This window comes from Bombina bombina, chromosome 1, assembly GCF_027579735.1.
Source record: "Bombina bombina isolate aBomBom1 chromosome 1, aBomBom1.pri, whole genome shotgun sequence".
NCBI lineage: Eukaryota > Metazoa > Chordata > Amphibia > Anura > Bombinatoridae > Bombina > Bombina bombina.
In genome coordinates, this window is record NC_069499.1 from 46679852 (window position 1) to 46696626 (window position 16775).

Below are 16775 nucleotides of genomic sequence, written 5' to 3' on the forward strand. Positions count from 1 at the left end.
TATATATGTATGTATGTGACTATATTCATATATATGTATGTGTTACTATGTGTATATGTATATGTATGTATGTGACTATATTCATATATATGTATGTGTTACTATGTGTATATATATGTATGTATGTGACTATATTCATATATATTTATGTGTTACTATGTGTATATATATATGTATGTATGTGACTATATTCATATATATGTATGTGTTACTATGTGTGTATATATATGTATGTATGTGACTATATTCATATATATTTATGTGTTACTATGTGTGTATATATATATATATATATATATATGTATGTATGTGACTATATTCATATATATTTATGTGTTACTATGTGTATATATATATATATATATATATATATATATATATATGTGACTATATTCATATATATGTATGTGTTACTATGTGTATATATATGTATGTATGTGACTATATTCATATATATGTATGTGTTACTATGTGTATATGTATGTATGTGACTATATTCATATATATTTATGTGTTACTATGTGTGTATATATATATATGTATGTATGTGACTATATTCATATATATGTATGTTTTACTATGTGTATATATATGTATGTATGTGACTATATTCATATATATTTGTGTTACTATGTGTATATATATGTATGTATGTGACTATATACATATATATATATGTATGTGTTACTATGTGTATATATATATGTATGTATGTGACTATATTCATATATATGTATGTGTTACTATGTGTATATATATATATATATGTATGTATGTGACTATATTCATATATATGTATGTGTTACTATGTGTATATATATGTATGTATGTGACTATATTCATATATATGTATGTGTTACTATGTGTATATATATATATATATATATATATGTATGTATGTGACTATATTCATATATATGTATGTGTTACTATGTGTATATATATGTATGTATGTGACTATATTCATATATATTTATGTGTTACTATGTGTATATATATATATATATATATATATGTATGTATGTGACTATATTCATATATATTTATGTGTTACTATGTGTATATATATATGTATGTATGTGACTATATTCATATATATTTATGTGTTACTATGTGTATATATATGTATGTATGTGACTATATTAATATGTATGTATGTGTTACTATGTGTATATATATGTATGTATGTGACTATATTCATATATATGTATGTGTTACTATGTGTATATATATGTATGTATGTGACTATATTCATATATATTTATGTGTTACTATGTGTATATAAATATGTATGTATGTGACTATATTCATATATATGTATGTGTTACTATGTGTATATATATATATGTATGTATGTATGTGACTATATTCATATATATTTATGTGTTACTATGTGTATATATATATGTATGTATGTGACTATATTCATATATATGTATGTGTTACTATGTGTATATATATGTATGTATGTGACTATATTCATAAATATGTATGTGTTACTATGTGTATATATATGTATGTATGTGACTATATACATATATATTTATGTGTTACTATGTGTATATATGTATATGACTATATACATATATATTTATGTGTTACTATGTGTATATATATGTATATGACTATATACATATATATTTATGTGTTACTATGTGTATATATATGTATATGACTATATACATATATATTTATGTGTTACTATGTGTATATATATGTATATGACTATATACACACATATATGTATATGTGTTACTATGTATATATATATATATGTATATGACTATATACACATATATATATATGTGTTACTATGTGTATATATATGTATATGACTATATATATATATATTTATGTGTTACTATGTGTATATATATATATATATATGTATATGACTATATACATATATATTTATGTGTTACTATGTGTATATATATATATATGTATATGACTATATACACATATATTTATGTGTTACTATGCGTATATATATGTATATGACTATATACACATATATTTATGTGTTACTATGTGTATATATATGTATATGACTATATACATATATATTTATGTGTTACTATGTGTATATATATGTATATGACTATATACACATATATTTATGTGTTACTATGTGTATATATATGTATATGACTATATACACATATATTTATGTGTTACTATGTGTATATATGTATATGACTATATACACATATATTTATGCGTTACTATGTGTATATATATGTATATGACTATATACATATATATTTATGTGTTACTATGTGTATATATATATGTATATGACTATATACATATATATTTATGTGTTACTATGTGTATATATATGTATATGACTATATAAATATATATTTATGTGTTACTATGTATATATATATATGTATATGACTATATACACATATATTTATGTGTTACTATGTGTATATATATATATGTATATGACTATATACATATATATTTATGTGTTACTATGTGTATATATATGTATATGACTATATACATATATATGTATATGTTACTATGTGTATATATATGTATATGACTATATACACATATATTTATGTTACTATGTTTATATACACATATTAACACATAAATGTATATGTATATATAAGCACATACATATATATTTACAGGGAACACACAGTTCCCACAGACCGCAATGTTAAGGCACTTTTCAGTGCTGTTTTTTTCTTACACCCCACTCCCACCAATTTTAGCCCCCCAAAACTGCTAAGTGCAGTTTTATTTCTTTCTTTCTTTTTTTAACTGCTACTTTTTTAAAATAAAAAAAGAAAGAAAACTAACACTTAAAGGGACACTGAACACAAATGTTTTCTTTTGTGATTCAGATAGAGTATGCAATTTTAAGCAACTTTCTAATTTACTCCTATTATCAATTTTTCTTTGTTCTCTTGCTATCTTTATTTGAAAAATATATTTTTTGGTTCAGGACTCTGGACAGCACTTTTTTATTGGTGGATGAATGTATCCACCAATCAGCAAGAACAACCCAGGTTGTTCACCAAAAATGGGCCAGCATCTAAACTTACATTCTTGCATTTCAAATAAAGATACCAAGAGAATAAAGAAAATGTGATAATAGGAGTAAATTAGAAAGTTGCTTAAAATTTGCATGCTCTATCTGAATCACGAAAGAAAAAAATTTGGGTTCAGTGTTGTAGCAGAGAGGCAGTAGGATCTGTAATATCTTTTGGGTAGGCAGAGACAAGCAAGTAACTACTCTTGGTAATTGTAGCAGAGAGGTAGTAGGATCTGTAATATCTTTTGGGTAAGCAGAGACAAGCAAGTAACTACTCTTGGTAATTGTTAACCCCTTTCCACCAAGAACTAGACGACACATAGCTTGGGAGTCAACAACAACTATTTCTTCAACAGAACAAAAAAAAAAAAACACTTTTTAAAAACAGTATCCCCTACAAGGGGTTTCCCAACTGAAACAGCAGGGAGTTTAAACAGTAACATACAGTTTAACATACATTTTAACCATTAGCCTAAATAACAATTCCTGCATCGTTCATAAGTGGCGAGTTTTGCCACAATGCTCCCCCATAACCAAGCCGGCATACCCAGTCTGATCCCAACGGATTGGCTTGGGGAGGTCCGGAGGTGTGTTCACAGATCAAGGTTCAAGTTCAGTTTGTCTGGACAACCCGTCAGCGTTTCCGTTTTGCTTCCCAGGTTGGTAATGGATTGTTAAGTCAAACGGCTGCAGCGCCAAACTCCAGCGCAACAGCCGGGCATTGTCTCCGGATACCCTGTTCAGCCACACCAACGGGTTGTGATCTGTGAGCAGGGAAAATTGTTTTCCATATAGATATGGCTGAAGTTTCTTGAGGGCCCACACCACGGCCAGGCATTCCTTTTCGATGGCGGCATAGCTAACTTCTCGGGGTAACAGTTTCCTGCTTAGGTAGGCCACAGGATGCTCGCTGCCATCAGCCCCAACTTGGCTCAGCACTGCTCCCAATCCAAACATAGAAGCGTCTGTATGGACGAGAAAGCGTTTAGTTGGATCCGGGGCAGCAAGGATAGCGGCATTTACGAGAGCGTTTTTCAGTTCTTGGAATGCTTGTTCACACTCTGGGCTCCAGGTAACAATCTTAGGAAGGTTTTTACAGGTGAGGTCGGTGAGGGGTTTGGCTAGGGTACTATAATTAGGTACAAACTTCCTATAATAGCCTGCGGTACCTAGAAAGGCTAGCACTTGGGTCTTGGTACGGGGAGTGGGCCACTTGGCTATGGCCTCTACCTTGGCCGGTTCGGGCTTCTGCTGCCCGCTACCTACTCGGTGCCCTAGGTACTGGACCTCAGCCATCCCTATATGACATTTGCTAGGCTTAAGGGTTAATCCTGCCTCCCTAATGCGATCTAGGATCGCCCCTATATGGTTCAAATGCTCGTCCCAGGAGCTGCTAAATATAGCTATGTCGTCTAAATAGGCGCATGTGTACTCTTGGGACCCATCCTACCATTCGCTGGAAAGTAGCCAGAGCGTTCTTCATCCCGAATGGCATGACCTTGAATTGGTACAGGCCAAACGGGTTGACAAACGCTGATTTGGGGATGGCATCCTCGGCTAGTGGGATCTGCCAGTACCCCTTACACAGATCTATGGTGGTGAGGTACTGGCCTCGAGCCATTTTATCTAGGAGCTCATCTATCCGGGCATAGGGTAGGCGTCAGAGACGGTTTTATCATTAAGTTTCCGGTAGTCTACGCAGAAGCGGGTTGTGCCGTTCCGCTTCGGCACTAGAACTACCGGCGAGGCCCAGGGGCTGTCCGAGTGCTCAATCACTCCTAACTGTATCATCTCGTCAATCTCCTTCCGCATATGTTCTCTCACCGATTCTGGTATGCGGTAAGGAGGTTGACGCATGGGGAGGTGACCTGGGGTTTCTACCCTATGGGTGGCCAGTCGAGTATATCCAGGCACGTTGGAGAACGTGTCTCTCTTTTCCTGCAGTAGCTCTGCTATTTGAGCTCATTCCCGAGGACTTAACCGCTCACCCAATTGTACCTCTCCCAGACCTTTGTTCCGGTTCTTCATTCCTAGGAGGTCGGGAAGAGGTAAACTGTCTGCGTCGCCCGCGGCAGGGGCGCAAATAGCATTCACCTCCTCTGCGCGTTCATGGTATGGCTTCAACATATTTACATGGAGCATGCATCTACCGCCTGCTCCAGTACATGGGCCGATCACATAGGTGGTGTCACAGATTTGTTCCACTACCTTGTATGGGCCCTGCCAGGAGGCCTGCAGTTTATCATTTTTGACCGGTTTTAAGATTAGCACCTTCTCCCCAGTCTGAAAACTGCGGTCCCTGGCGCCCCTATCATACCAACAGTGCTGACGGGTTTGAGCCGCCTGAAGGGTGGAGCGGACGGTCCGAGTCAGGGCCTCCAGGCGTTACCTAAACTCCAGCACGTATGGCACGATAGGAGTACCGTCACTAGTGACTTCCCCCTCCCAATGCTCTCGGATTAAGTCTAGGGGACCCCGTACCCTCCTTCCGAATAATAATTCAAAGGGAGAGAACCCCGTGGACTCCTGAGGTACCTCCCGGTAAGGGAAAAGCAAATGGGGTAGAAACCGCTCCCAGTTCTTCTGGGTATCCATGAACTTGCGGAGCATCTGTTTTAGTGTTCCATTAAACCGTTCACAGAGCCCATTAGACTGGGTGTGATAAGCGGAATTTACAATGGGTTTCACCCCACATGCTCTCCACAACTGGTGGGTAATCTCGGCCGTAAACTGGGTGCCCCGGTCCGAAATAATCTCCCGGGGAAATCCTATGCGGGAGAAGATTCTGATGAGGGCATCCGCCACGGTCTCGGCATGAATATTAGCCAGAGCCACTGCCTCGGGATATCGGGTGGCATAATCCACGACCGTGAGTATATACCTCTTCCCCAAGGGGCTAGGCTTGGCTAGGGGGCCAATGAGGTCCACCGCCACTATACTAAAAGGCTCCTCTATTATGGGGAGGGAGTGTAGCTTCGCCTTATATCGGTCTCCTCTTTTCCCTACTCGTTGGCAGGTGTCACACATCTGGCAATACTGAATAATATCTTTGGTGATCCCTGGCCAAAAGAAATTCTGAGTTAGGCGGTGCTTCGTCTGACTAACTCCTAGGTGGCCTGACAGCGGAATATCGTGGGAAACCCGTAGCAGTTCTCGTCTATACCTCTGAGGTACTATTAACTGCTGAACGGACAGGGGAATAGATCCAGCCACTATCTTCTCTGCATACCTGTACAGTAACCCCTTGTCCCAACCGTACCTCTCTCCTTCCAACCCCGCCTGATTCTGGTCTACCTTATCCCTATATACTTGCAACGAGGGGTCAGTGGCCACTTCGCTACCAAACTCTAGTGGAGGGGCCCAAGAGACATTAGGGGGATGATTGCTTACCTGAGCCTCAGAGTGATCAGCCAGTGCGTTGGTGCGGGCCTGTTGTCGGGTAACCACGGGCAGTGCTGCTTGTGGGGAGGTTCGGGGTGCAAACGCTGAAGTTAGCTCCCCTAAGTCGTTGCCCAAAATAACGTCTGCGGGCAAATTTTGCATAAGGCCCACTTCTACGTTCCTCGACCCTGCTCCCCAATCCAAGTGTACTTTGGCCGTGGGAATCTTGTAAATGGCTCCCCCGGCCACCCGGACAGCTACACAGTCTCCGGTGATTTGATTGGTGGAAACTAAATGTTGCCGGAGCAAGGTTATGGTGGCCCCAGAGTCACGCACCCTAGGACACGTCGGCCCTCTATATAGACCACCTGGCGGTGGCTTTGTAGGTTGTCCGAAGCGGCCTGTACTGGGTTTACCTCATGTAAGATGCCCAAGGGTTCCTCGTGGAAGACTGCAGGTTGGGTCTGTAGTCGGGGCTCGTTCTGGTAGCAGTGTACAGCTGCCCGGTTGTTTGACAAGTTGTTCTGGTTGTTCCAGGTGGATCAGTTCTTGTTCCTGGGACAGTCTCTCTGAATGTGCCCTTGTTGGTTACAAAGATGGCAACGGATAGCTGATCGAGTCTGGTATCGGGGAGGGGGTGAGTAGATTCCTCCTCCAGGATGGGGTAGCAGAGGTGTGGGAGCTGCAGTGGGGGTTGGGGTGACCCCAATACTGGAGCATTGCTGTGTTCGTTGAGCTCTCCGAGCGTCTTGGTATTCGTCGGCCAAGGTCGCTGCGGTATGTACCGTGCACGGTTTTCGATCTCTCAGACAGTTTTGCAATTCAGTGGACACCCCTTGGAAGAATTGCTCCATCAACAGGAGTTGTAAAAGGTCTTCCAACTAGGTGACTTGGGCTGCCTGCAACCAGCCTTTAGCGGCCCTGGTTAGCCGATGCGCCCACTCAGTGTGGGTATCTTTCTCCAGCTTCTTCAGGTCTCGGAACCGCTGTCGGTATGCCTCCGGGGTAATAGCATACCTAGTCAGGATGGCCTGTTTTACCTTCTGGTAGTCCCTGCTGTCCTCATCTGGTATGGTGCTGTAGGCTTCAGCAGCCCGCCCGGATAACTTGCCAGCCAGTAGGGGAACTTGGTCAGCGGTACTAATATTATGCAGTTGGCATAATCGCTCAAAGTCCTGTAGGTACCCATCGATATCCTCCGTGTCGGTATGATCCTTGAATGCGTGATAGGGAATCTTAGCTTTCCCTGTACCAGCACTGGAGTGTACTGGTAGCCCCTCTCCGGGTCTCGGGGTGGTTTGTCGGGTCACCATCAAGTACTCATGTACGTCTGCTGATGTCCGTGTCAGGAGCTCCTCCGAATGGGGTAGCGGAAAAAAAGCCAACCGGGTCCGCATCTCTTTTTGGAATTCAGTTTCGTTGTTCGCCATGGGTACGGCCGTACCTGCTACCCGGTCTCCCTCCATGAGCTCTGCAATCAGCCTTGCTTTTGGTTTTATTGCTGGCAATAATTCCTCTCGCCTCCAGTAATTCCTTCAATGCAGTTCTCTTTAGTCTGGTATAATCTGTCCCCATTCACCGTCTGTTCATATACATCACATGTCCTACTATATACATATATATTTATGTGTTACTATGTGTATATATATGTATATGACTATATACATATATATATGTGTTACTATGTGTATATATATATGTATATGACTATATGCATATATATTTATGTGTTACTAGGTGTATATATATGTATATGACTATATACATATATATTTATGTGTTACTATGTGTATATATATATGTATATGACTATATACATATATATTTATGTGTTACTATGTGTATATATATGTATATGACTATATACATATATATTTATGTGTTACTATGTGTATATATATGTATATGACTATATACACATATATTTATGTGTTACTATGTGTATATATATATGTATATGACTATATACATATATATTTATGTGTTACTATGTGTATATATATGTATATGACTATATACATATATATTTATGTGTTACTATGTGTATATATATGTATATGACTAACATATATATTTATGTGTTACTATGTGTATATATATGTAATCACGAAAGAAAAAAATTTGGGTTCAGTGTCCCTTTAAGCTTGGGGGCATTTGGTGGACATTTATAAAATTAACCAGAGATCAGATCTCTGGTTAATTTTCTGAGCACTTATTGCTACCAATAGCTCACGCTAGCAATAACCAGCCACTTGTAATGGCTGGTTATTTATCAATTTGCCCGTTTGCAGGCGCCTGATAAATTAGTGCTCCCCTTGTTATCTAGCCCAATGTTATTCAGTATTTTAGTACTCTGGTAGGTTGTCCTATTTTACCTGATTTATGGTATAGATAGATAGATAGATAAATAGATAGATAGGTAGATAGATAGATGATAGATTGATAGATAGATAGATAGATAGATAGATAGATATATAGGTAGATATATGATAGATTGATAGATAGATAGATAGATAGATGATAGATAGATAGATAGATGATAGATAGATAGATAGATAGATAGATAGATGATAGATAGCTCACGGTAGCAATAACCAGCCACTTGTAATGGCTGGTTATTTATCAATTTGCCCATTTGCGGGCGCCCGATAAATTAGTACTCCACTTGTTATCTAGCCCAATGTAATTCAGTATTTTAGTACTCTGGTAGGTTGTCCTATTTCACCTGATTTGTGGGATAGATAGATAGATAAACAGACAGACAGATAGATAAACAGACAGACAGATAGATAGATGATAGATAGATAGATAGATTGATAAATAGATAGATAGAGTTAAATAGATGATAGATTGATAGATAGACAGATAAACAGACAGATAGATAGATAGATAGATAGATAGATAGATAGATAGATAGATAGATAAACTGACAGACAGATAGATAGATGATAGATAGATAGATAGATAGATTGATAGATAGATAGATAGATAGATTGATAAATAGATGATAGATTGATAGATAGATAGATAAACAGACAGACAGATAGATAGATGATAGATAGATAGATGATATATGATAGATTGATAGATAGATAAGATAGATAGATAAACAGACAGACAGATGATAGATAGATAGATAGATAGATAGATAGATAGATGATAGATTGATTGATTGATAGATAGATAAATAGACAGACAGACAGATAGATAGATAGATAGATAGATAGATAGATGGTTGATAGATTGATAGATAGATAGATAAACAGACAGACAGATAGATAGTTGATAGATAGATAGATAGATAGATAGATAAATAGATATGTTGCATCCTCACTTGTAGCCAAGACTTAGTTCAAGTGGATTCTATTTTGCAAAAGAACTAAAAGGAATTGCTATATATGACAACATTGTTTGTTTTCACAAAAGATAGACTCTAAGCTCCTCTGGGCAGAGATTTGTTATAAATACCAGTGCATAAGTGCCCAGCACTAGGGTAATGTACACTGGCTCAGCCTATTGCAGGCCTCATAATATAGAAATGCTGGCACCGAGGCTCGTTCTTGTTGTTATTAATATTATGGCTTTATTTAGCTTCTCAGTCTTCTGCATCTAGAAGAAAAAATGCCCCAAATAAACAATACTGTAGTTTTGCAGTCACTAGCACCTGCTATCTGAGAGCAGCCGTTATGGAAATGAAAGGGTTAATCACAATGGAATTTGAACTGATGCTTTAAATATTGATTGTTACAAATATAAAAATGTGTCATTTCTGTGGCATTACACACTTGACCTGTTGGGCTCTTCATTAGTTTAAACTGTAAAGGAACCAGTGATACCATAGAGTTGTGAGTGTGTATATGGGTCCCCTATACTAAAGTGATTTACTAAATTGTTCTACACAATTACTTTAGGTTCACTGGCACATTACACACTCCTTTGTATGTGAAACACAATGTTTTCTCTACTTGAAATAGATTAAATGTGCTTTCCTTAGATATTTGGAGTCTTTTTCCTTTGATCTTTTTTAGCCCAGGATTAGAAACCTTAGCCAGAAAGTTAATTATACCATGAAACCAGGCCAGTTTGGTGGCAACAGAGCGCCCTCTAGTGTTAAGTAGGCAGAGTTTGCAGCTAGTCCATCGTGGAATTCTGCGTTTTATTTGGCTTTTAGTAGATAGATACATTGCAAATGGCAGCAATGAAATCATTTGATTAAATCATTTCTTTAGGGAATCCCCAATGCAATAGGCAGTGTAACAAAATATTTGATATCAGATTTACATTAAAGGGACATTCCAGCCAACATTTGAATCCACATGGATGCATTTCAGTTTGAACAGAAGTATTTTTGTAACATAAAAAAAAAAGCTATTTAAAGTGAATGTAAATTTTGATGCTAAAGTGCCCTGTTTTTAAAATTTTTATTAAAAATAGGGGCCCTTTAATTCATCAAAATTTACATTTCACTCATGTTGTGAAACAAAACTTACCTTTTAATCTTGACAGCCGCCCAAGCTTCCTCCGCCCGTCGCAAAGCCTCTTCCTGGGTCTAAAATGAGGACTGGGGCTTCCTCCATTCACGGCGTTGAATGTGATTCCCCCGGGGGGGAAGCCGTGATTGGTGGATGACCAATCCATCATTTCTGACGTCAATAATGGCTTGCGACGACCGGGGGAAGCTGGAGCGTTTTCAAGTTTAAAAGGTAAGCATTTTTTGACAACACGAGTGAAATGTAAATTTTGATGAATTAAAGTGCCCCTGTTTTTAATCAAATTTTTAAAAACCGGGCACTTTAGCATCAAAATTTACAGTCACTTTAAGTATTCACAGTGCACCTGCATTTTAAACAGATCACATGCTCAGAAAACCTAAGGTGCTTGTACCACCTGGTAATGACTCAATGTTTTAATTACTGACATGATACAAACCCCACTGGTGCTCTGAGCAGCTGCAGTATTTAAAGAGCTGGTGCTTCACATGCACGTGCAGAGAAAACAGTGATAACTTTTACTAGATACATGTATATTGCAAATATGTTTCTATTCAAAGATGTAAATAATCCATGTGCATTTTATTTTTGACTGGAATGTCCCTTTAAAATATTTTACACACAATAAATGAGCAATTCTTGGCATTTACATTTTTTAAAGGGGCACAGAATGGGTGTATAAACTTAAACATATCACTGCCCAGTATTATTTAAAGTATGTGTTATTGTATTTTGTACATTTTCAATTTAGAATCAGTGTTTCAATCGAGAAGGGCTGTGAATACCCATTCGAAAAGCCTGCAAATTGTCCGTACTTAGTGTTTCACGTAGTAAACCAGATTTCTTTTTTTATACAAAAGTCAGATGACTTATCTCAAAGGGAAAGTAAACCAAACATTTTTTTTACAGTAATGGAAAAGCTTCAATATGAATATCATTTTTGCAATGCACATCTTTTATCACATTTTTCTCCTTTTCTTTTAAATTTACCTTGACATTATAATTATTTCCAAGCCCTCCGTGATTCTCATTATTCATGTCCTATAACGTAGGGTTACCTGGGTGCCATAATTGAGAATGAGTACAGCACCCCACGCATGCGTTGTCTATTAATGTTGACGTCAGTGTTTGTGTAGACAGAATAATTGGGTTGAAATGCACATGCTCACCACAATGGGAGCAAATCTGCATAATACTGATTATGCAAATGACTAATTATTAGTAGTGCTAGGATTGGATTATTAAAAAATATGCAGTGCTTGAATCTGAGGAGGCTGTGTTGAGTTTGGTAGATTTTATAATAAGTAAAATAAGTTTATAAATATGTTACAATATTTTTTTACATGATCTCCTTATGCATATTGCACATTTTAATGGACTATTAATATATGAAATTTGAATACTGTCTTAAGTTTACTGGTCCTTTAAACATACATTGGCTATTAATATAGATTGTAATGGATTAGAAAATGTATCCAAATATTACCCAAGCGTAAACGTTTTATGGGCAAAACTGGTTAAAATGTAAAAAAAATTATTCCAAAATGTTTTAAAATATTTAAATTATTTAAAGTGATACATATAAATGCATTGCATTAATAAAAATCTTTTTTTTTTTTTAATTCCGCAAAAATTATATATTATATTTGAGGCTGCATGTAAAATAAAAAATAATAATTCTGTTTTAATTTATAAAGCTGAGAAAAAATTCTTTTTGTGAATGGTTTATTGTTATTTATATTGATTAAAATCTAAAAAAAAAATCAGCACTTTAAAAAAAAAAAAGTGTATCAATCTAAAATCTCTGTAACATAATTTTTTAAAATGAATATCTTACAAGAGAGATGTAAAGGGGTTATAGATTATGCTTTAGCTTATAAAGCATTCAGTAGATGAAACATGCAAAAAAATCATGACTCCACAGTGATTTTTTATTACAGACTGTTTTTTGGAAGATGCAGCTGGTGCCGTCATACAAATGTAATGGTCCTGGGTTTCAATCCGTAGTCTGCTCCTGTTGATAACATTTTTAGCCTAATACCCATGTGTGTATAAATATGACAATTGTACAAGACAAATGTAAATATTATACTGTTGGGTTGTAAAAAAACTTTGTTCAATTGATTGGGCCAACACGCAAAGCTGTGGTTATAAAAGAAAATGTGACTTTTTTATTATTATTATTTATTTATTCTTTTTTTTAATTAAATATAATTGGAAAAAATCTTGCTGGAAAATCAAGATGTATTAAAAGGATATTACATTGCTAAAAGAAAATACTAATTGCTCTAATATGTTAAATCATTTTACTGTTGCAATATTGTGTACATATAACTGCATGTTTAACCCTGCAGAGATATTAAATATATGGATAAACAGCAATATACTACAGGGAGCTAGCTAAACACATTTCATAAACCATTGACAAGGGTCATGTGCACATAGGTACCAATCACCAGCTAGAAACCAGTAGTGCCGGATATGTAAATATTCTTTTTAACAAAGGATACTAAGAGGAAAAAGTAAATTTGATTATAGAAGTGATTTTAAAATAACATGCTCCATCTGAATCATGCAAGTTTAATGCTGACTTTCCTGGTCTTTGAAGTTCCATATAACTTTATTATAGTAACACAATTTAAATTAAAGGGGCAGTGTACTGTTAAAACATTTTTTTCCTTAAAGGGACACTGAATCCAAATTTTTTCTTTTGTAAATCAGAAAGAGCATGCAATTTTAAGCAACTTTCTAATTTACTCCTATTATCAATTTTTCTTCATTCTCTTGCTATCATTATTTGAAAAAGAAGGCATCTAAGCTTTTTTTTGGTTTCAGTACTCTGTACAGCACTTTTTTATTGGTGGATGAATTTATCCACCAATCAGCAAGGACAACCCAGGTTGTTCACCAAAAACAGGCCGGCATCTAAACTTACATTTTTGCATTTCAAATAAAGATACCAAGAGAATGAAGAAAATTTGATAATAGGAGTAAATTAGAAAGTTGCTTAAAATTTCTTGCTCAATCTGATTCACGAAAGAAAAATTTTGGGTACAGTGTCCCTTTAATGTGTTTGCAATTATTCATTATACCAGCTGCAGAGTATAAAACATATGACCAATTAGGTTTAATTTTGTATATGAAATAGCTGGTTTTGTTCAAATGACTTCCACGTAGTTAAAATCAGCTGCAGAGCAACAGTGCACTACTGGGAGCTAGCTGAGAAAATATAGTGAGCCAATGACAAGAGGCACAGTTGTGTAGCCATCAATCACTAGCTAGCTCCCAGTAGTGCATTGCTGCTTCTGAGCCTACCTAAGTTTGCTTAGGAGAACATAGCTAAATTGATAACCAAATTAAATTGAAATATCTATTAAAATTACTTGTTCTATCTGAACCATGAAAGTTCAATGTTTACTTTTATGCCACTTTGAATTCTATTTAACAAGCTAAGGGCTACATTACTAGTGGATTAGTATTTAGCGATTACGCGTTACCTTCGCTAGACTTTGTTTCTTTGCGCATCAGGTAGTGCACGTATTACAAGACGAAAGTAAAGAAAATTTGCATGAGCGCTAACGCAAAAAAAGAAACTTCAAATATCGTGACCTTGTTAACATTTTCCCCCATAGACTTCAAGTGTGTTAACCCGACATAAAATATTAATATTTCATATTCCAATGTTCTTCCCATAGCAGAATATGAGAGATGATTATATATAGGTATAGATATAAACAGATATAAATAGGAATATATATTTAAAAATACTTGACATATATATGTCTATATAGTTATACATATGTATTTATGTGTTTATATCTGTATATATGTCTGCAAATATACACATATAAATACATATGAACATATATATATATATATATATATAAATATATATATATATATAGACATGTATATGTGTGTATTTCTATGTTAAAGCCCATTGCAGTCTCTTTTTTTCTAACACCTGAGACCTCAGATCTTTTAGCCCTTATAACTTTGTATTGCAATTTTTGAGAAATTTCAATCAGATAGTGTTATTATGTGTGTAACTGTAATTTTAAATGTAATTTTAATTTTTTTTTTGTGCAACATTTTAGTCGTGCGTAACAGTTAACCCAAGCTCTGAGGTTCCGCTGCTCTGACGCGCTTTAAATTCAATTAAGCTCAACTGAATGTGTTTACTCTCAACTTGTAATACGCACGTTTCTTCTGATGCACGCAGAGCCGTAATAAACCCCTTATCGCTCACATGCAACAGTTAGCGTGCGGCACCCGTAATCTAGCCCTAAGTAAGCAAAATGCTTTACAGTACGAGTGATATGATGTAAGTTTTCTGCTTATGATTTATACAGCAACAGAATATTCCTCAGCTATTCCCATTAGAATATAGTGAGGTAAGTACTTATACTTGTATTTATGGTCACCGATAGAAAAAGTGGTTTTCAGGAGCTGTTAATGTAGTAGAAATGATCTAGAAAGTGTAAGATATGTAAGCCAGATTTTAGTATCCGTGCAAAGTATCTGTTGTCGACTTAGCTATTAAAGCTTTAGCTCCAGTATCAGTCAACTGCAAGCGGCTTATGTGCATTCTGGGATGATGACGCTAGAGTAGGGTATATGGCTGTGATCCTACAATACCTATACTTTGTAAATGGAGATACTGAGGGATGTTTGGCTCTACTAGTAGAATTTTATTGAAAAGTATATATGTATATAACAGTGATTGAATGTAAATTAAATATAAGTGTCATTCATTTCTGAAGATTATCTGTTAAGTTACCTATGGGCTGTTTTGTACCTTTAGTAGTCGGCCTCTGGATTAAGTATTTACTAACCAGGCTATGTATACATAAAAATTGTCCAATGATAATCTATGCAATAACCCGACGCACTAACCCACCCGAAAAGCACAAAAAGCTGAACTTAGAATATGCCACACACGTTCCCCCATGGGAGTCAATGAAGCAAAAAAAGTGTGTGTGTGTGGGGGGGGGGGGGGGGGGGACGACTAGCACCCTCACACGCAAACCCGATTACATAAAATGTTGTTCACATAAAAGAATGTTCTATTTATTTAAAAATATATATTTCTACACATATATTATGTTTTTTGTACAATATATATATATATATATATATATATATATATATATATAAAAAAAAACATGATTATATATAGGTATAGTTATATACAGATATATATATATCTTTAGAAAAATATAGAACATATTCTGCTATGTGCAGAACATTGGAATGTGAAATGTTTACAGTAAATACACATTTAAAACCTTTATTAAATATGAATATTGCATAAATATTTGTTTAATGTTTTCATCTACTTGATAGCAAAGGACTCCAATGCACTTATAGATATGTCTTATGTGTGTCCATATGTATTTATGTGTTTATATGTGTATATATGTCTGTCAATACATATATATACATATATAAAAACATATGTACACACACACATATAAATATATATATATACATAATCCATATTTAGACAAGTATATGTATGTATCTCAGTGTTAAAGCCCTTTGCCTGCTTTTTTTTCTAACACCTGAGACTTCATATCTTTCAGCCCTTATAACTTTTTTGTGCAATATTTTTTTAAATCATTTTTATTAGATTGTGTTATTATAAGTATAACTATACTTTGTAATGTATTGTTGATGTGTTTTGTGCAACTTTTTAGTTTTGCAAAACAATTAACCAGAGCTCTGTGGACGCGGTAATCATTCTAGCATAAATGAAGCATTTACTTTCAACTCGTAATACCAGCAGTAAGCCCAACGAGCGCAAACTCCTGCACACCACTTGTAATCTTGCCCAGAATGTTTAT